The 20,178-nt window shown below is 47.8% G+C and overlaps 1 protein-coding gene across 2 annotated transcripts in view; it reads left to right on the top strand.

The window, feature by feature from the left end:
- The window catches only part of FER1L6 (fer-1 like family member 6), a 176,123-nt gene that overhangs the window by 6,388 nt on the left and 149,557 nt on the right, over window positions 1-20,178 (top strand). Inside the window, exon 3 of one of the 2 annotated variants that reach the window (XM_045004365.1) lies at window positions 9,964-10,154. The gene's annotated coding sequence lies outside the window, so the exon portion shown is untranslated. Of the gene's footprint in view, window positions 1-9,958; window positions 10,155-20,178 lie in introns of both variants that reach the window. The other variant, XM_045004364.1, reaches the window with a different exon arrangement.

The raw sequence follows: 20,178 nt of genomic DNA, 5'->3' as shown, positions 1-20,178 counted from the left end.
AAATAAAAGGGTGATTGGCACACAGGATGCATGCATGAGTGATCAGTATAATCGAGAAACATAGTGGGGCCCCTTCAGACTAGACTTAGTCACTTCATCCCAAGAAAACTATAATGGAGATTGGGAAAAAAAGGGACCACATGCCTATCTTTCCAGAACGCACAACAAAGTAAAGGGAAATGTAGGGCAATAGAATACTCTTCAGCTGAGTGAAGACTAGTGCTATCATGTAAGCTGATGGTCACGGTGGGATGATGGGTAACAAACATACAAATGGGGTCCAGCTTATTTAATCTTTCCCTCCATGTAAGCTGAGACAAGGTTGAGGATAATTGAATTTCAGGCTTCCTTGCATTTACTGATCTCGTGAGAGGGGTGCTGTGTTTTCTTCCAGGCCCTTGCTAGTTCCTCAAAGCCTGTTTTATTTAAGTCGGGGGGAGGGAGGGGGGAGGGTGACGACGTGAGAATCGTGCTGTCTGATGATTTAAAAATGGACCCCTGGGAAGAAATCCTGCATCTGGTGTGAAGCTGGAGTAACTGCGATGACTTCACTGGAGTTACTCTGTTTTCACCCCAGCGTAACCAAGAGTAGAATTTTGTCCAGGCTCTCTAGAGAAGTACAAGTGGTTTGAGATAAAGAACTGATCAGGAGAAGCTAGCCCTGGGAGCACGCCACAACTGGCAGAGCAACTAGAGGGCTACATCACGCTCTCTGCTGTGGGTTGTGGAGGATAGTAAAGTAGCATCCCCACTTTCCCCTTCGCCCCCCAAAAGCAGTGTAGGGGGTGTAGAGGGGATGAAGCATAACAGCTCCCATGTATTCTCCCCCATGCTTTCCAGCTAGCACCGAAGGGAGAGGGGCTCTGCAAAGCCGGAGGGCAGTGTTGGGGCAGAGCTGGGGAGGATGCTGCAGCTCCTTAAGCAGAAACCTTCTGGGAACAGAGAGTAACTCCTGCAAACTGCCTCCTGAGGGGGATTTCTGAGCAGCCACTGGTGAGGGGCTGCCAGGCAGCCTAGATCATGGTGGCGTCACCCTGTCATGGGGAAGAGATAGGAGCCCAGGGAGCAGTGCAGAGGAATCGAATCTGCATAGATGCCCAGTCCCATTAGGTGTCCTCTGATCCATGCAGAGCTCAGACCATTGATAGGTTTATGGGATGGACTCTCCTGCCACTTCCACAGGAGGCAGAGGAAACCCCCAGCACATCAGAAATATCCAAGGGAATTCAGTGAGTGCCAAGTCAGAGTAGCCTGCCGCAAGGGGAAAGCCCACCTTGGGTACGAGATAGACTCTAGGCTGCAGATAGGGTGACCAGACAGCAAATGTGAAAAACTGGGACAGGGAGGGGGGGGGGTAAGAGGAGCCTATATAAGAAAGACCCCAAAATCGGGACTGTTCCTATACAATCAGGACATCTAGTCACCCTAGCTGCAGATGTGCTCCCAGCTGAGTTGGGAACAAGCCACAAAGAAGAGATGCAGAAAGACAAACTTGATTCACCCACCACAGGTAACAGAAGGTGCAAATAGCACCTACTGCTCCACAGGGAATCCTGTGACCTGGGGGTAAGGGAGGAATTCACACCAGGGAAGGCAGGGCTGTACCATGGGGATTCTGCCAGCTGAGGGAAGCCTTAAACTGAATCAATGTGTCCTCAACTATCATGACCTATTAGTTACTGCCTCTCATTCTAGGGGCTGAGCTGTCAGCCTGGTGGTCTTGCAGGAGAACTGGAGCAGCAAGTACCTTAAGCTGCGTCAGTTCCCTTCCCTGGGGATAACGTTATGCTTCTGGTGACCCTGTGACCTGAGTTACTCTGGCATAAGCAGGCATTACCCAAGCCTAAATTTAACCCATGGTCCTTAAGGTGGGGTAAATCCACTGGGAGTTCTAAAAACGAGGGCTAAGATAATAAATTATAATAAAAATACCTAGCCCTTATGTAGCACTTTTTATCCATAGACATCAAGGTGCTTTACAAAGGTGGCGAGTATCAATATCCCCATTTTACAGCTGGAGAAACTGAGACACAGGGAGGGAAGTGACTTGCTCAAGGTGCCTCTGCAAAGCTGTGGCAGACCCCAAGCCTCCAGAGTCCTAGTGCACTGCACTATCCATTAGGCCATGCTGCTTCTCCTGTGGTTAAATAAACTAATTTGGACATCAGTGCTAGAGGAGATGCAAATTACCTTTGAAAAGTAGCCAAGGAGGAAGTAATGTGTCATTGGAAACATTCAGAATTCGAACAAGTGGGAGAAGACAAATAGCTTTTGCATGCAAATTACTTCTGAAGAGTAGTTAATCAGGAAATAGCACAGCGATGAGGATGTTTATCCTCTGACGAAACAAAATCTTACATGTGCACTTACATTTTGCATTTACCACCCAACAGCTGCTACAAAGCACAAGTGCTGCTGAATATACGGCCTACTACACAGCCCTAATTTTCTACTGCTGTCAAGAGAATGTTACTGCACAATGACACCATAGCCGGTCTACGGCCGGATCTGCAGCTAGAATTTATTTCTGTTGTAACTATTACATTTTTTTCTGCTTTTTGTAACTGCAGAAAATATTTTGTAAACAGGATTTCTTCCCTTCTCTGAGACTTTCTACCAATGGACTCATTCAGTTATCCAGTGATGTGCAAAGAAACCCATGTGCTGCAATCAAAGGTATAACTGCTACACATTTGTCCTTCAGTGCCAAGAACACAGCCTCACCCACTTGGGCTAAAGGAGCCTTTCTATAGCTGCCAGTAATGGTGTGTCTCTTGAGCTCATTCTTGAGCAGCCCCTTGACTGCCAGCTCTCTGACTCACTCATACACACAATGGGTATTTAGAAATGTGTGTAATCATAATATGTGGGGCCAGATACAATCTGAAAACAGGAAACTCCATCAACCCCACAACACCATGCACAAGATCATGATGTTCCTGGTAAAAACAACGATTTGTCAGTCTGGTGTGGACACCCGAGAGAGTTTTTTAAACTGACATCCACCTTTTAATGTCAGTGCAGAAAGTGCCCAGATTTAATGTTGAAAGACAAAACACTGGGACTCCCAGATGCTTTTCACCTGGGTTAGATCCAGAAAACTCACCCTGCCCCATAACCTGTTCCACAAGCCGAGCCACAGAAAATAACAGCACCCAGGGGATGATAACCCCAACCCTCTGTCTGCTAAATTCTTCTCATTTGTCTTCACTCCAAAAATAAATTCATCGTATCCACTGCATTGAGCCCCCCTCGCGCACAGTTTTAAAGCATATTCCAGCAGTCCCTATAGTTCTAAGGGGGGTGCTAGTGCCTGCTCTTAGGTCTATTGCTAGTGCCAGTCAGGATAGCTCCTTCCAAAAGTGATCTCCAGGTACTGGTGTTCTTTACAGAGGTGGCCTTGGTGCTCCTTCCTCCTACTGACTGACTGAGCTGTCAAACCAGGAGTGACGGTGACGTCTCTGGGATATTATCATGGGATACTGCAGTACTTCCTATATGAGAACTTATTGTTATCCCACAGTGACTCTAGGACTGATGCATGTGGCTTCTTGAAACTCTACCGATGCAAGTGCTTCAGAATCTAGTCTTTAAACATCTCTAACCAGCTGCTAAGACTGCCTGTGATATTTATTTCCTCACAGTGTACAGTGGGTTCATGCATCTCTCAATTCTTTGCATTTGCAGCAGCTGGTACATAAATAACACCCTTTCCGTTCTAAGTTTCTTTTGTTGTAGATGAGATTTCTGTTTTGAATGTAAGCTGCTGGTGAATGTAATGGAAATGAATCACAGAGAAACTGGATCACTCTTTTACCACTGTTTCAATGGGAAAAAACAGAAGGTTCAGAGTCCCTTGCAATTTCCAATATGCTGTTCTCAACTGCTCCTTTAACAGGAATGTGTTTGTGATCATCCTTTTCTTTAAAAAATAAATCCATTGCATTTGTTATACTGCTGCAAAACCAGTGTGCTGCTTTGCTTGTATGAAAAGAATCATCTTGGGTGATTCACAGAAGAAATATGCCATGTTAAGTGTACTTGTTAAATGTTTCATAAAATATATTCTATATGTGGGAGGATGGGGCTTCCAAAGGGATTTTGAAATTTCCTCTGCAGACTTTGCTGGGGAAGCTGTGGGTTTGCCTCGATAGCTCTATTTACTGGTATGTGATTTGTACATACAGCGGCCTATATTTTTTTGCACAAATATTACTGGCACATTTTAAGAGGCTCTTTGAAAATGTGCCCTGCGCCCAATGAATTCAATGGGAGTTTTTCCACTTAATTCCTTGAGAGCATAATTTGGCACCAAAGTGTGTAAAATACATGTGGTCTGTATGAATTATGAATTAGTATTTCCAAATATACGGACTTTTTTCATATGTTCAACTAGCTACTTACTTAAAATATATCCGTATGGAGTGTGGGGAGAAGGGCGTCCAGCTGTGTCAAACTTTGGGGAGTTTGGATCTGGATCCAAACTTTGTAAGTCTCCCCTATCACTGTCTGCAAATGATTTGATAAACAGCCCTCTGGAGAGAAATGCCATTCCTCTGAAGGTGGGGGATGGGAGGGAGCAGGGAAGGCCACGTATGAGATTCATAGGGATTCTGGAGGCAGCTAAGGAGAGAGAATGTCCCAGAATGGTGAAGTGGTGCTTTTTTTCAGCTGACTGGCAGGCAGTGTTCCTGTTGGAATGGTTATTTTAATGCTCTTGGGGTTTTGTTGTAATACCAATGATATATTAGAGTGCTTAGAGCAGCAGACAGATGTCTTTTTTAAATGACTGTTTAAATAAAAATGCAGCCCCAGGGCATGTCTAGTACAGTACAGAAAAAATTTGCCAAACCAATAAAAACACTTTGGAAGAACACTTCAATTTACTTTTAAATCAAAAACTGACACATAAGATCAACTAGCTTTTTATTTTTGCACCTTTGCCATTCCCAGATGCCCATTTTTAGGTGGCTTTCAAACACCCGACTGCAGCGGGTTTTTGCTGCTTAACAAAACAGCCTCCCTCCTCGTGACAATGAGTTTGCTTCCACACCAGAAATTAGTGTCCGTGGCTTCTGTGCTTCGCTAAACTACAGAAATATTGCGAGAGAGTGAGCTGGTTTTGCATTGATTCTGGCCAAGCGTTGATGTGTTTAAATAATTAAACTCACAGCTCTATTGTGTCTTGTGCTCATTTAAAATGGACTGTGCAGCCATTGTCTATATTTCATTGTGTGCGGTATAACTGATGGGAACAGATACGGCTTTTTGTGCTCCTCTCTGTTTAATAAGGACTGTAATTGAGTGTGTGTTTAGTGTGGGAAGACAATTTAGCACAGGCACATTTCCTCCCATTTATAAATCAAACCCTCCTGCTAAACAATGAGTCAGATTAGAAGCTTCTCTTGGAAAACCTCTCCCCTCCCTATGCTGTTTCTTTTCTTAGATTGGAAGTGCTTTGGGGCAGGAACTGGGTCTGTGTGTGCGTGGACAGTGCCTATTAGGTTGTGGGCATCCATGTGCTCAGAGCAGTTTTATTAAAAGCAGCATGGACGTGACCTTAATAAGCACACTCCCCCATCTCTCTTACCTTTACGCTTTGGGAGGTGTAGCTTGAACATGGCTTCCTCGATTAAAGCGTTTGGGCCCAGTGGCTCCCCTCTGCACTTCTGAATTACAACCAAAAAAAAGGATGAAAGTTTCATGAAAAAAACTGGCTTATTTTTTGGCCAGCTCTATTCAGACCCTCACCGGGTCACATGACTGGTAAATCAACCAGGTGCCATTCCAGTGTGGAACTGAATTGTGGGTCCCTCCCAGCACAAACAGGAATGTTGCTTTTATTTGTATTAGCCCAGAGGACAAGACCCCATTGATCTAGGCACTGTACAAACATAAAACAAAACCACTGTCCTGACTCGAAGAGTTTACAGTCTGAGGAACAGAATGCAGATCAAAGGACGCTTCCCAGTGTCAGCATTTCAAGGTCCCTTGGCTGTGGCCTGTTGTGGAGACCTGCTGGCACCATCGGTGTTTCTGCTCTTTCCTCAGCAGGGGTGTCAAGGCTGGTGATTCTGCCTGTTAGGTTTGGTCAGATGCACGAGATATTACTTGAGGAAGAGGGAGGATGGTCTTGTGGTTCTCGCAATGGCCTGGGACCCTGGAGATTGGGGTTCAGGTTTTGGTTCTGCCACAGATTTCCTACATTACCTTGCCCAAGTCTGTTAAACTTTCTTTGCTTGTTTTTCATCAATAAACTAGGGATAATATTTCCTTTCTTCCGCCTTCTGTGTTGTTTATTTAGATTGCAAATGCTTTGGGACAGGAGCTCTCTTACCATGGGTTACCTCTTACCTAGCACACTGGGGCCCCAGTCTTGGCCAGCCCCTTCAGGTGCTACCATAACACTATCACTATGTTGTATCAAGCAGGCAAGGTACTAACAAGCTTCGACAGGACTTTATTTTTACAGTGGAAACTGCTTTACCAAGCTGCTGCTGCTGCACCCTCTGTAACTCTCACTCAGCCTCCTCAACTCCTCCCCCCTCCTTCCTGTTTCCTGTCCTTTCAGACTCCCACCAGCCAGTGCTCCCAGTTCTAATACTTACAAGCACATCTAAACACCACACACTACTGGCTAATATAGACACACTCACAAGCACTCAACTATAGTTCACAAAGTCCAGTTAGACAGCAAGGGCCACATGGTCAGACCAACAGGGTGGTCTGTCTTGCTTACTTGGAAAGAAATGTATGAGTGACAGAAAAGGGGTATAAAGAACAAAGATAGAATTAGGAAAGCCACATTAGGGAACAGTTATTGAAGAACACAAGCCCCCTTTATGCATTTATACAAACAATGAATTTATCCTGTTGCTTACAAAACATCTGGATATGCACATTGAAGCCTGAGTTTGAGAATCGGAGCATTGCTGTTTGCCTAAACAGTGATCAACAGCACAAGCAGAAGTCTCATGACTGTGCTTCTGAGACAACAAAATCTCCAGCAACGTAAACCAGTTGTTATAAAACTTGGTTAAACTGGTCAAAATGCATGAAACACAGGCCCGTTGACACTCCAGCCCCCATGGCACAAACCACTGCACGATTTGGCACCATTATATGTTTATATAAGACCTGCCACTTAATGCTTGCTACCAGAACCAAACAAATAGCAATGATTAGTTGACAAACTTTGCTAAAAAGAGGCCTAAATGGGAATAACAGAATTACTGCAGGTGAAACCTAAGGTGCATCCTGAGAGCTGTATGAGGAAGATTGCACAACACATACTCCCAACTATGGCTGGATCAAATTGCTCATTTTCATAAGAATTGAATTAAAAACATTGAGTCAGATTCTTTGGTCTGTTAAGGCTGAGTTACACAGTGCAAACCACCTTAAAAACAGCATAGTCAGCCTGAGGTAGATTTTTCCTACATATGGGGACCCTCCCACTATTTTCTTGTTTATCAACTGTTGGGGTAGAGTTGCTTCATATTTGCAGGCTTTCCTCTGCAACCACGGGGGCTAGAAACTTTATTTTAAAGAAAGCTGAAATTCTCCTGAAATCTCATGATTCCGGCAGGTAAAGCTGTACAAAATACACCCAAATATTGGAAAACTTGCCATAAAATCATGAGTTGGCAACACCTGGTCATGATAATACCAGTGAAAAACCTCTAGCAAAACCTGTCACAGCATCAAATTTCTCTGCTACTGGGTCAGAACAAATACTTATCGGTTCTTGCTGGTTTGATTTTCGGTAAACGAACGGCCTGTCCAACTTTTTATTTGAGCTGATTTAATAGAAGGGAAAAATACTTTGCAAATATTTCCATTAATTAAACCACCAAATTTGGACTGTGAACTATAGGGCCATATTAGTTATTTATGAGTATTTTTATGACCATAACACATTTGTGCAAATGTTCATAAGTCCGGAAAGTTTCACAAAGTATAGTTTGAATGTTGATTTGATTGAATGTTCAAACAGAAGCATTTTTTTTAAATGTCATTCAGTGAGGGTACAGAAACAATCCCACATAATTTAGGTGACCAGTTACACAAAAGGGAATGAATAGTGGAAGTAAAGAGTGGACAAAGCTATCCAGAGGCTGGGAAATGTTCAACTGCAGCTATCTGGCAAATACTTATATGACTAATGAGTATGTCAGTAGAAACTGAGACTGATCCGCAAATGACTTGCTAACCAACAAGGGGTTCAATTCATACTTTGAAACAAATAATCTGACCCGTTCTATTTTTGGCATGTTCTGAGTCTTAGTGCTATTTTGTCTAAAATGACATGTTCAAATTGCTGAGAATTCACTCGATCTTTATTATCGATCACTTTTAAGTTGCTTTTGGCAGAGGTTCCCTCAGTCTGAGGTATATGAAGAAGGGTGATATTTAGCCAGCCACTGGCGGCTGCTCTGATTCGCTGTGCCCTAGGGATGGCTCTGCTGCCGGTATCATGGTGTCTATGTCCTGTGCACTTACCAACATACAAGATGTCTTCCCTTAGGACCAGATTATGCCTGGCTACTCTGCTGGTGCAGCCGGGGGTGGGGGGGTGGGCACAATTGCAGTGTCTTCTAGCACTCCTCTGGTGCTAGTCAGTCCAAAGCAGGATGGAAGGAAATGGGTCCAAGACCCTTCCTCCCTTTGCACCATCTTCAGGAGAGGTGGCTGAGGGTGAGATTCACTCTGGGAATTAGACACCTTTGTGAATCTCATCCTGAGTGCGCAGGTGTAAAGAGCTGTGTCCCCTCTGCAGTGTAGCAGGATGTGTGCTCCCCTGGGACCTCCAAGAGACCTTGTGCCTGCATGACTTGAAGCAGAATGTTTCCCAGGGCAGGTGGCTCTGCACTGCTCCTATACCAGGGCTGTGGAAGGTCTAATAAAGTTTAGAGTTTCTTGCTAGTAGCTTTCTTAGTTCTGTATAAGCTTCAGTTAGGGCAGGGATTGGCAACCTTTGGTACATAGTCTGTCAGGGAAATCTGCTGGTGGGCTGGGATGGTTTGTTTACCTGCAGCGTCCGCAGGTTTGGCCAATCGCAGCTTCCACTGGCCGCAGTTCTCTGCTCTAGGCCAATGTGGGCTGCAGGAAGCAGCACGGACCGAGGGATTCAGATTTAGTCCTGCTTTGTAATCCCTTACTCACATGAGCAGCTCTTACTAACTGGCATAGTCCCATTGAATTTAGAGTTTTCACAGTCAGACCCAACATTGATTTCTTATTCTCTTCATCCCTTTTATATACACATTCACAAGCACTCTGCTTTACATTAATGTATATTTCTTAAAAAAAGAAAAAGTTTCTCTCACATAGGCTGTATATTGTTATTTATTATTATTGAATTTTATTAGCAGGCACCCAACCAATACGAAGCAGAAACCCCATTATCTGAAGCCAACAGAGACCTCTCTATGGAATTACATTAGACTAGATGAATAATTTTATTTGCGTAAAATCTCTCTATTTATACAGTAAATAATAATTCTTTGCATTTACAGATGAGATCCTTACAAGTCTCTAATAATTCTTAGAACCCTGCAAAAGGAATTTGTCCTTTAAAATTTCATGTTGAGATAGGAGCTGACATAACTAAATTTTCATCAACCTAACTCTGTAAGTCTACATTAAAATGTAGCTCCTATCGATATAACTTGCCCACTACACCAACTTAATTCCATCTCCGCAAGAGGTGTAGCACTTAAATCGATGTAGCTAGGTTGACACAGTGTCAGTGTAGACACTGTGTTGCTTGCATAGACTGTTACTGCCTTTCAGAAACCGTCCCACAATGCCCCGGACTGGGAGTTAAATCGGTGCAAGTGCTCCTGTTGAGCACGCGCACCGCTGACACAAGGAGTGTAGTGTGGATGTGTAAAACCAATTCGATTACTGCGGTGGCTGGTATGTTGATGTAACTTAGGTTGGCTTAATTTTGTAGTGTAGACTTGCCCTGAGTGAGGACCATGAAGTCACTCTGTTGCTGAAACCAGACCCGGAGCAGGCTGTGGAATAGGATCAGCAGCAAATTCTGGGTCCACACTCAATGGAGCTGTTTGACGCTCCCTCCCCTGATCAACAGCCCACTGCTGAGCCTGCAGCAAACCTGGAGGAGACAGAAGCTGCTGCTGAGCCAGGTAAGTTTCTGACTCCATTTTGAAGTTTATTACTACAGTAACAGGAGGGCCTTCCACTCTAAGAACCAATGCAGAAGTTAGGAGAAGACCCAACTACCAGTGTGTAGCCGCTAAAGGCAGATTGTATACCACCGCTGTGGCATCCCCCTTCTCAGTCCCTGTCACCATGTGGAGTTCAAAATGTGGACCAGGAAATGCAAATAGTAAAGAACAGCTTTAGAGAGTATTTTTACTGGACAAGTACTGATATTTTTTCTATGGTCATTCAAGTTTTCCTTAAAGTAATAATGGCTTTAAGATTGTTTCTCTGTAGTCACTCAACAGTCTATGGAGCCATCAGGAAACAATGATCTCTGTGTATGTGTTCTTCTATTTCCAAATCTAGTCCATTTCAGTCAGAGGTGGTCCATGCAGTCCACAGATAACAAGATCATGTGTCCCAATTATGACTGTATTGCCAATTTTTGTCCAGAAATGTGCTGGGAGCGAGGATGAGGAAGGCTGAGGAGTCCTGCATGTTTGCATACAGCCATAACAGTGTAAGCCATGTGGAAGCTAAAACAGCATCATGTTAATTCTCTCATGGATTCTAACCCAATCCCAGTGCTGATAGCTGCAAGCTTTTCCTGAAGCAGGAACTCCAGATAGGTAGTCATGTTGCAGGGAAGGGCATATTTTCCAGGGCAACCTTGATAGCTGACTAGCCCATTCCACTCACAGATGTGCTGGTCAGTCACTTATACGTTGGAATACTTTGGCTGCAACACCTCAGTGGCATGGGTGGTGAGTTATATGGGCCCATGGTGCCCATGCTCCACCAATATTCAGGAACGTGGGACCGGCTCCACCAATAGTTGGGCTTATATTTTCAGAGCCATCCCATCCATAGGATGGACCAGGGCACCCTACCCAGGCCATGAACTTTGGGGGGGGCCCCATGCTTCAGGGGACGTGGGGTACCTGGCGCCGGCAGCAGTGAGCGTCCCTGCCTCTTCCCGCCCCTGCTCCACCTCCACCCCACCTTTCCCCGCCCCTGCTCTGACTCCTCCCCGTCCCATTCCACCCCTTACCCCAAACTCCTACCCCACCTCTTTCTGGCTTACGTCCCCTCCCCCAAGCGATGCCAGGATCCAGCAGGGTGGAGCAGAGCAGGGCAGGCTGGGGTCGGATCGCTCACTGCTGCCAGCGCCAGGCCCTCCGCTAACCCTCCAGGCTGCCCTGGACCCCGCATCCCCCTGACGCATGCCCCCCCACACAAAGCACGGGGCCCGGGGAAGTTACCCTGATCCGTCCTATGGACGGGACGGCTCTGCTTGGACCCATTCTGGGCACCACCAAAAATTATACAAACCTGGCGCCCATGCTCAGGGGTGGCGCGGCAGGGGCGGCCCGGACCCAAGGGCAGTGCAGCTGGGGTGGCTGAGGCACGGCAGGGGTGGCCTGGCCCGGACCCAGGGGTGGTGCGGCCGGGGTAGCCTGGCCTGGACACCGGGGCAACACAGCCGAGGTGGCCCAGACCCAGGGGCGACATGGCTGGAGCGGCCCGGACCCCAGTGTGGCCTCTGGGAGCTATCCCACAGTGCACCATTGTGACCAGTGTGACTGGGGCAGCGTGGCCCAGCCTGGACCCAGGGTGGTGCAGCCAGCACGGCCCGGACCCAGGGGTGGCCCGGCCTGGACCTAGTGGCTGCCGGAGTGGCCTGGACCCAGGCATGGCTGAGACGCCCTGGCCAGGCCTGGACCCAGGTGCGGCCAGGGGAGGGGCACCTATCCTGCAGCGCCAGCCCCAGAGCTGCTGTTTTGGGGAGAGGTGTCTCTCCCCTCAGCCCAGGTGCTGTGGGGAGAGAGAACTAGGAGGAGTCCTTCCTCCCACCATAGCCTCTGAGCACCCCACTTCACTCGAAGCCCCTCCTCCCCGGCCCCACCCCAGAGCCCACGCCCCCAGCCGGAGTCCTCTGCTCCAGCTTTGAGCCCCTCATCCTTGGCCCCACCCCAGAGCCAGCACCCCCAGTCGGAGTCCTGACCCTCCCGCCATCCCAACCCTCTACCCCAGTCCTGAGCCCCACTCTGCACCCCTCGGCCCCACCCCCACCACATGAATTTTGTTATGTGCACCAATATGAAGGTGATGTGTCACACCTCACCTCCATATTGGTGCATATAACAAAATTCATTCAGCACATCGGTGGGAAAAATTAGAGGGAATACTACCCACCAGCAGCTTGGAATAATGTTTCCCTGTGCCAATAGGGCATCATATGAACAACTATGTTCTCCAAAATAGAAAAAAGCCTTTTGTTGCAAGGCCGTGCAAGTCCATAACATGGGAGCACAAAGCACCCCTGACTTCTGTTGCCCGGGTGCATCCAGCTCCAGCTGTGGCAGGTGCACTTTCTGGCTGAGGGTATGATTCAGTGGCCAGTCACTGTCAGAGCTCCATTCAGAGGGAAATAACTCAACTCTGGCTTCACAAAGGGCTTGGCTACACTTACAAGTTGCAGCGCTGGGAGTTACAGCGCTGGTCATGCAGCTGTGTAGGGCCAGCGCTGGAGTGTGGCCACACTGACAGCTACCAGCGCTGCAGTGTGGCCACACTTGCAGCATTTCCAGCACTGTATTGAGAGGTGCATTGTGGGCAGCTATCCCACAGAGCACCTCATCCCATTTTGGCGCTGAGTATTGTGGGAAGGGGAAGGAAGTGTGCGGCTCATTCCGCTTCCTGTGCCAATGCCCCGTGGTGCATCGCTTCACATCCCAGCATTCACAGTCTTTCCGGCCACGTTTGGCGCCATTGTGAGTCTCTTTCTGTTTTTTACTCTCTGTCTGTGAATCGCAATTTCTGTTGGAAATGGAGCCCGAGCTGCTGAGGACTGTGATGATGAGTGTCGTCAGCACAACACGTTTGGCAGTTGAGCTATTCCTTCAGCTCCAAAGTGACAGTGAGGAGTCCGACGATGATATCGAGTCGCCTGCCGCGTGTGACACTACAGTGCTTGTGGCATTCACGGAAATGCTCAGCACCGTTGAACGCCACTTTTGGGCTCAGAAAACAAGCACTGAGTGGTGGGATCACATTGTCATGGAAGTCTGGGATGACGAGCAATGGCTGCAGAACTTTCGTATGAGAAAAGCCACTTTTATGGGACTGTGTGCTGAGCTCGCCCCCACCCTGCGGCGCAAGGACACAAGATTGACCTTGCGGTGGAAAAGCGGGTGGCTATTGCAATCTGGAAGCTGGCAACTCCAGACAGCTACCGGTCGGTCGGGAACCAGTTTGGAGTGGGAAAGTCGACCGTTGGAATCGTGTTGATGCAAGTTTGCAGGGCAATTAATCGCATCCTGCTAAGAAGGACCGTGACTCTGGGGAACGTGCAGGACATTGTGGATGGCTTTGCACAAATGGGTTTCCCTAACTGTGGAGGGGCGATAGATGGGATGCATATTCCTATTCTGGCACCCCCCCCCACCTAGCATCAGAGTACATTAATCGGAAGGGGTATTTCTCTATGGTTCTCCAGGCGCTTGTGGATCACCGTGGGTGTTTCATTGACATTTACACAGGCTGGCCTGGAAAGGTGCATGATGCACGCATCTTTCGGAACAGTGGCCTGTTCAGGAAGATGCAGGCAGGGACTTATTTCCCAGACAGGAAGATCACAGTAGGGGACGTCGAAATGCCCATTGTGATCATTGGAGACCCCGCTTACCCCTTACTGCCATGGCTCATGAAACCCTATACAGGGAAGCTTGACAGGAGCAAGGACCGGTTCAACTACAGGCTGAGCCGGTGCCGAATGACTGTGGAGTGTGCTTTTGGGCGTTTAAAAGCACGCTGGCGGTCCTTGTATGGGAAGCTAGACTTGGGGGAAAGCAGCATCCCTGCGGTTATATCCGCATGCTGTACCCTCCATAATATTTGTGAAGGAAGGGTGAAACATTCAGTCAGGCATGGACCACTGAGGTTCAAGTCCTGGAGGCTGAATTTGCACAGCCAGAGAGCAGGGCTATTAGAGAAGCCCAGCACAGGGCTACAAGGATTAGGGATGCCTTGAGGGAAGAATTTGAGGCTGAAAGCCAACAGTAATGTTTGCTGCCTTGCATGGGAGTGAAGTGCAGTGGTTACACTGTTAGGATTCTATTATCCCTAACATGATTTCCAGTGACTGTTTCTTTACTGGGATAAGGTATCTTTCACTATGCAATAATAAAGACTGTTTTCAAAGCCAAGATTTATTTTATTGAATAGAAAAATACTTCATTGACAGACACACAACATTTCAGGAACCTAGGGCAGGGGGGTGGGTGGGTGAACTGTACAGTCACAAGTTTGCATATGTCCTGTCTGCATTGCTGTGCAATGGCTGCTGCACTTCAGGGTGCATATACTGCATGGTGATGGGGGTTGAGTGCAGAGGGTAAGGGTCGTAGTTCTCAGGGCTGGTTGGTGAACGTACAGGTGTTGGAGGCAGCTGGTGGTGGTAAGAACCTGGATGCTGGGGAAGGGGGTTTGGAGCTAACATTGGGGCAGAAGAGAATAAAATTTGGGACAGGGGGGGCTGTGGGGCAGCACGGGACTGCTCTGCCTGCATGGCTACGAGTGCCTGGAGAGAGTCCGCTTGGCGCGCCAGGATGCCTAGCAGCTGGTCTGTGCTTTTCCTCTTTGCCACAGCGTTTCTCCGGCGGATCCTGCTGTCCCTCTGGCGGATCCTGCTTTCCCTTTCTCTCCACTCCTGCAGCTGTTTACTCTCTCGAGCAGAGTGAGCAATAACTGTTTTCAGCATGTCTTCCCTGGTTTTTCGAGGCTTTTTCCTCAGATTCTGTAGTCTCTGGGCAGTCCAGCAGTCAAGGTCACTTCTTGAAGACAAAAATGGCAACATTTAACAGGGTAGCATTGTTAATTATCTCATCCAAACAGTAATTCCCACACACTGAAGGAGTTTTCAGTGTTCACTTTAGCATTCTTTTCCTATACCAAATAAGACCACACATAACACAACAGGAGACAGGAAATGGTGAGTAAGGGGTACTGAGATTGCTTCAGGGCTGTGCAGGGGTTTCTGTGCGTTGGGGACAGCAAACAGCTGCATGGGAGATCTGCACTAAACAGTCTCCCAACATTTTCCACAGGAGTTACTCCTGGAAGATATCTCCCTGCTGCAGGTCACTAGGGAAGAGTGGGAAGGTCTTCTACAGCAATGTGGATTCCACCCTGGCCCCTATGCAGCTTGCCTGTGTTCAGCGATGGTCCCCCCACCCCTCGCGGCACAATGGCGTGGACGCGTTAGCCTGACTGGGACAAGGACCACAGTGGCTCTCCCTATAAACCTGTGCAGGCACATTGCCCACGCTTTGGCTGAAACTTTTGAGGAGATTACTGCAGCCGATTACCGCGACGTGATAGACCACATCAATGCGCTATTCCACATCTAGGCAGGCATGAATGCAGCCCTAACCCCCCTCCTCTCCCGAAACATTTCCACCCTGAAAATAAAAGACGCTTACTGGTAACTCGCTCCTCTGTTTGTCCTTCAGCAACTGCTGGCTGCTGCGATTGGCTTCCTTCCTCCTGGCTTGAGAAGAGCTCCTGGCTGCATGCCTCCAGGGACTCTGGGGTGTCTTCCCCAATCCCAGTAGCTTCACTCGCGGTTTCCACACACCCCCGCCGCCGCCTCCTCCTCCTCCTGCTGCTCCTGTCCCCCACCCTGCTCAGAAGTGTCCATCGTGGTCCTCGGATTGGCAGTGGGGTCACCCCCAAGTATCGCATCCATCTCCCTGTAAAAACGGCAGGTCGTGGGGGCAGCGACGGATCGGCGATTCCCCTCACGGGCTTTGTAATAGGCACTCTGCAGCTCCTTTACTTTCACCCTGCATTGCAGCACGTCCCGATCATGGCCCCTATCCAGCATGGACATTGATACCTGCTCAAAGATATCATAATTCCTACGGCTGGAGCGCAGCTGGGACTGCACAGCTTCCTCCCCCCAAACACTGATGAGGTCCAGCAACTCGCCATTGCTCCATGCTGGGGCTCGTTTGCTGCGTGGAGGCATGGTCACCTGGAAAGATTAACTGATTGCACTCCACACCTGGCTGCAGCAAACAGGAAGGGGATTTTTAAAATTCCCGGGGCACTTAAAGGGCGGGTCACCTGAGGCCAGAGCAGTAGAGTGCATACTGATGAGCAGAGTGGCTGAACAGGAATTCTGGGATATCTCCTTATTCCCTGGAGGCCAATTAAAGCGCTGGTGAGTGTCCACACCTGATGAGCAGCGCTGGATCACCAGCGCTGCATTCCTTATACCCCAACCCGAACGGGTGCACAGCCAGCGCTGCAGCCAGGGAGTTGCAGCGCTGCAAGTGCCTTGCAAGTGTGGACGGAGAATAATTGCAGCGCTGGAAAGCCTCCACCAGCGCTGCAACTTGTAAGTGTAGCCAAGCCCTATTGTGACGAGCACAGCAAGCCACAGAGGTGCAGACAGCACTAATGACATGGTCATCCAAGCGAGTCTGTAGACACCTCCAACGGGATTTCAAACTGACAAAAGCACATTCAGCAACCATTCTACACCTGCTGAGAGTGTAATTAAACCTTCTTTTGCTGGGTCCTCTGAGATCAAGGTACAGTTTCATAAGCCAAGGCAAAAGGGGGGATGTAGGATTCCCCAGATTAGTAGTGGGGATAGTAAATCTGTTTATGACAATGTCATTTGGTGGGAATAGTGTCCCAGTCTGCCCATGAATGTAGACTCCCAATAGGTGAAAAACTCTTCATTATGAACTTTTCCAGTACAGCCCACCCTGAAATTCATAAATTGGCCTCTGTGGTTCCTGTGGGCCTGCATACCATTGGAGTAGTACCATTTATGGTTTATGTACTCGTATTCTCCCGGAGGAGCGCAAACTGTGGGTACATGAGTCCCATCAATGGCCCTGGCACATCAGAAACCCCATTTGCTCAACGCCAGCAATTACCTCAGGAACATCTTTAAATCTTGCTATCTTGGGGTAAACCATACACTTGAGTTCCTCAAATATCTCAGCCACCCATTTACCCACAGTCGACTTTCCAACATCAAACTCATTGGCAATGGCTCTGTACCAGTCCAGGGTAGCCAGCTTCCAGATGGGTATAGCAACCTGCTTCTGGACTGACAAGGGTGACCTCATGCATGTGTCTTTATGCTGGACGGTTGGGTCAAGCTGCTCACAAAGATCCAGAAATGTTGTGTTTGTTATATGAAAGTTCTGGACCCACTGCTGGTAATCTAAGCTCCGTATGACGATGTGATCCCAGCAGTCTGTGCTGGTGGCACTGTGCCAGAAGCACTGGTCTATGGGAGACAGAATCAGCGGCTATGCTGAGCGTACTAAGCAGCATTTGCCAGTACGAGTCTGCCAGGCCAAGGTATTCTTCCTCCTCTGCCACCTCCTCCGTCGTGAAATCTGTCTGGTACCTTTGGGCGTGGGCTGGTCAGAACATGCCGCCGAAATGTCCACCAGCATCTCACAGAAGCTTTGCCCATTTCCTGACACAGGAGTGAAAGAGGAAGTTCTTTAAAAGGCGCCTCCTCCCTGTTCCCGGCTCTGGCAGCTGGGAGCACATGGTCTGAAATGACTCCTTGGCCAACTGTGTTGGTGGGCTGTTCAAACTTCTCGTAACATGCAGGGTGGGCAGTAAAGTTTTCCCACCATGTATCACGGTCAAAGGACTAGAGCAACCTCATTTCAGGAGGGCACTAGGGACTCTAGAATACGGTCGGTTTGATTCAGGTCTGCACGCTGCAGTGTGGAGACCAGAGCCCCAGGTTTGAGCCTGGGTTAGAAAAGTGGGGTTAGGGATCAGTGTAGATGCTCAAGCCCAGGGTCTCTAATATGGGTCAGCTGACTCGCATCCCACTAAGCCTAGGCTTACATTGCAGTGTAGACATGCCTTTAATGGCCTCCGCCAAGAAGCTAGGCATTTTTGAGGTGTAAAAAAATAAACACCTACAGTGTCCTAATATTAATTAGGCTGTACAATACTGCTGTGAGGTAGGTACTATCCCAACAAAAATAACCAGAGTGCAGGTGGGTAAACTGGGCCATAGAGAAAGTGTGATTTATCCAAAGTAACACAGAAAATCAGAGGCAGAACCTCAGAATCCTGATTGTCTCTTTCACTGATCACTTGACTGTCTACCACCCCATTACACAATGTAAGATCATGAGCCTAGCACAGTGAAGGACAAACACAAGAGACAAGACCTTTATTTCATCTATAAGAAAACATAACAGCCCGACCATAATAATAGCCTGTTCTGTTCTGATTTTTACACAGATAATTATCCTTGTTTAGAAGATTAAGCTTCTGGGTTTAATTTTGACAAGCCAAACCAACAAGCTGCTGTTAACTGCTGTATATTGTGAAGTATGAGGTGCTACCGATGTGGTAAAAGCCCTTTATAGCCTTGTGAATTGACATACCCTGGGATAAAAGTTGTAATTTACTGGGGTAACTTTTCATATGGTGACTGTCACATGTTCACTGGGTCTTTATTAACCTATTGGTACATATCTGTCTCTAAACGGCATTCATTCTACCAATGATCATGTTATCGGCAGTGCTATTTCTAAGCGGAGAGTAAAATGTAGATAAGCTAATGAATCAGCAATCATGTGTATAGCTACAAACCTGTGCCTCCTAAGTGTTCAAGTATCTGAATATCACTAGGCTAGAGAAGCCATCACTGCTAGCAATTTGTAGAATTATTTTTCCACTGTGAAATGGAAGAAAGAAGGTGGCATGCAAAAAATAGCTGTAGTTGAGGTATTATTTATTAATGGTAGAGCCCATGATGTCCTAGGTGCTTTTCTAATGCTCAAGCAAGCTCCAAGGAGCTCATGTTCTAGGGCAGTCAGAAATATAGGGAAAGGGAACAAGAGGTCATTTGTATACAAGTCAGCTCAATTTGCTGGAAGCAACATAGCTGTGACATAGGCCTGGTCTACACTACGAGTTTATGTCGAATTTAGCAGCGTTAAATCAAATTAACCCTGCACCCGTCCACACAACGAAGCCATTTTTGTCGACATAAAGGCCTCTTAAAATCGATTTCTGTAGTCCTCCCCGACAAGAGGAGTAGCACTGAAATCGGTATTGCCATGTCTGATTAGGGTTAGTGTGGCCGCAAATCGACGGTATTGGCCTCCGGGCGCTATCCCACAGTGCACCATTGTGACCGCTCTGGACAGCAATCTGAACTTGGATGCACTGGCCAGGTAGACAGGAAAAGCCCCACGAACTTTTGAATTTTATTTCCTGTTTGCCCAGCGTGGAGCGCTGGTCAGCACGGGTGACCATGCAGTCCCAGAATCAAAAAAGGGCTCCAGCATGGACCGTATGGGAGATACTGAATTTGATCTCTGTATGGGGAGATGAATCTGTTCTATCAGAACTCCGTTCCAAAAGACGAAATGCCAAAACATTTGAAAAAATCTCCAAGGCCATGATGGCCAGAGGCCACAACAGGGACTCAACACAGTGCTGCGTGAAACTTAAGGAGCTGAGACAAGCGTACCAGAAAGCCAAAGAATCAAATGGACGCTCACGAAGGGAGGGGCGACTGACGACTGTAGCTATCCCACAGTTCACGCACTCTCCAAAAAACATTTGCATTCTGGGCTGAGCTCCCAATGCCTGAAGGGTCAAAAACATTGTCGCGGGTGGTTCAGGGTATATATCATCAGCCCACCCCGTGAAAGCAACGGGAAAAAAATAGTTTCTCACCTTTTTTCAATGTCACCATATGTCTACTGGATGCTGCTGGCAGATGCGGTGCTGCAGCACTACACAGCAGCATCCCCTTTCCTTGTCGATGGCAGGTGGCACAGTAGGACTGGTATCTGTCATCATTGTCCTGTGGGTGCTCCTGGCTGGCCTCGGTGAGGTTGGTCGGGGGCGCCTGGGCAAAAATGGGAATGACTCCAGGTCATTCTCGTCTTTAAGTTTTGTGTAATGGAGATTCAGTCCTGCCTGGAATATCAA

Source organism: Mauremys mutica, chromosome 2 (assembly GCF_020497125.1).
Source record: "Mauremys mutica isolate MM-2020 ecotype Southern chromosome 2, ASM2049712v1, whole genome shotgun sequence".
In the NCBI taxonomy this organism is placed as follows: Eukaryota; Metazoa; Chordata; order Testudines; family Geoemydidae; genus Mauremys; species Mauremys mutica.
The sequence above is the reverse complement of the archived record's forward strand: the minus strand, read 5'-3'. Positions and strand labels throughout refer to the sequence as shown.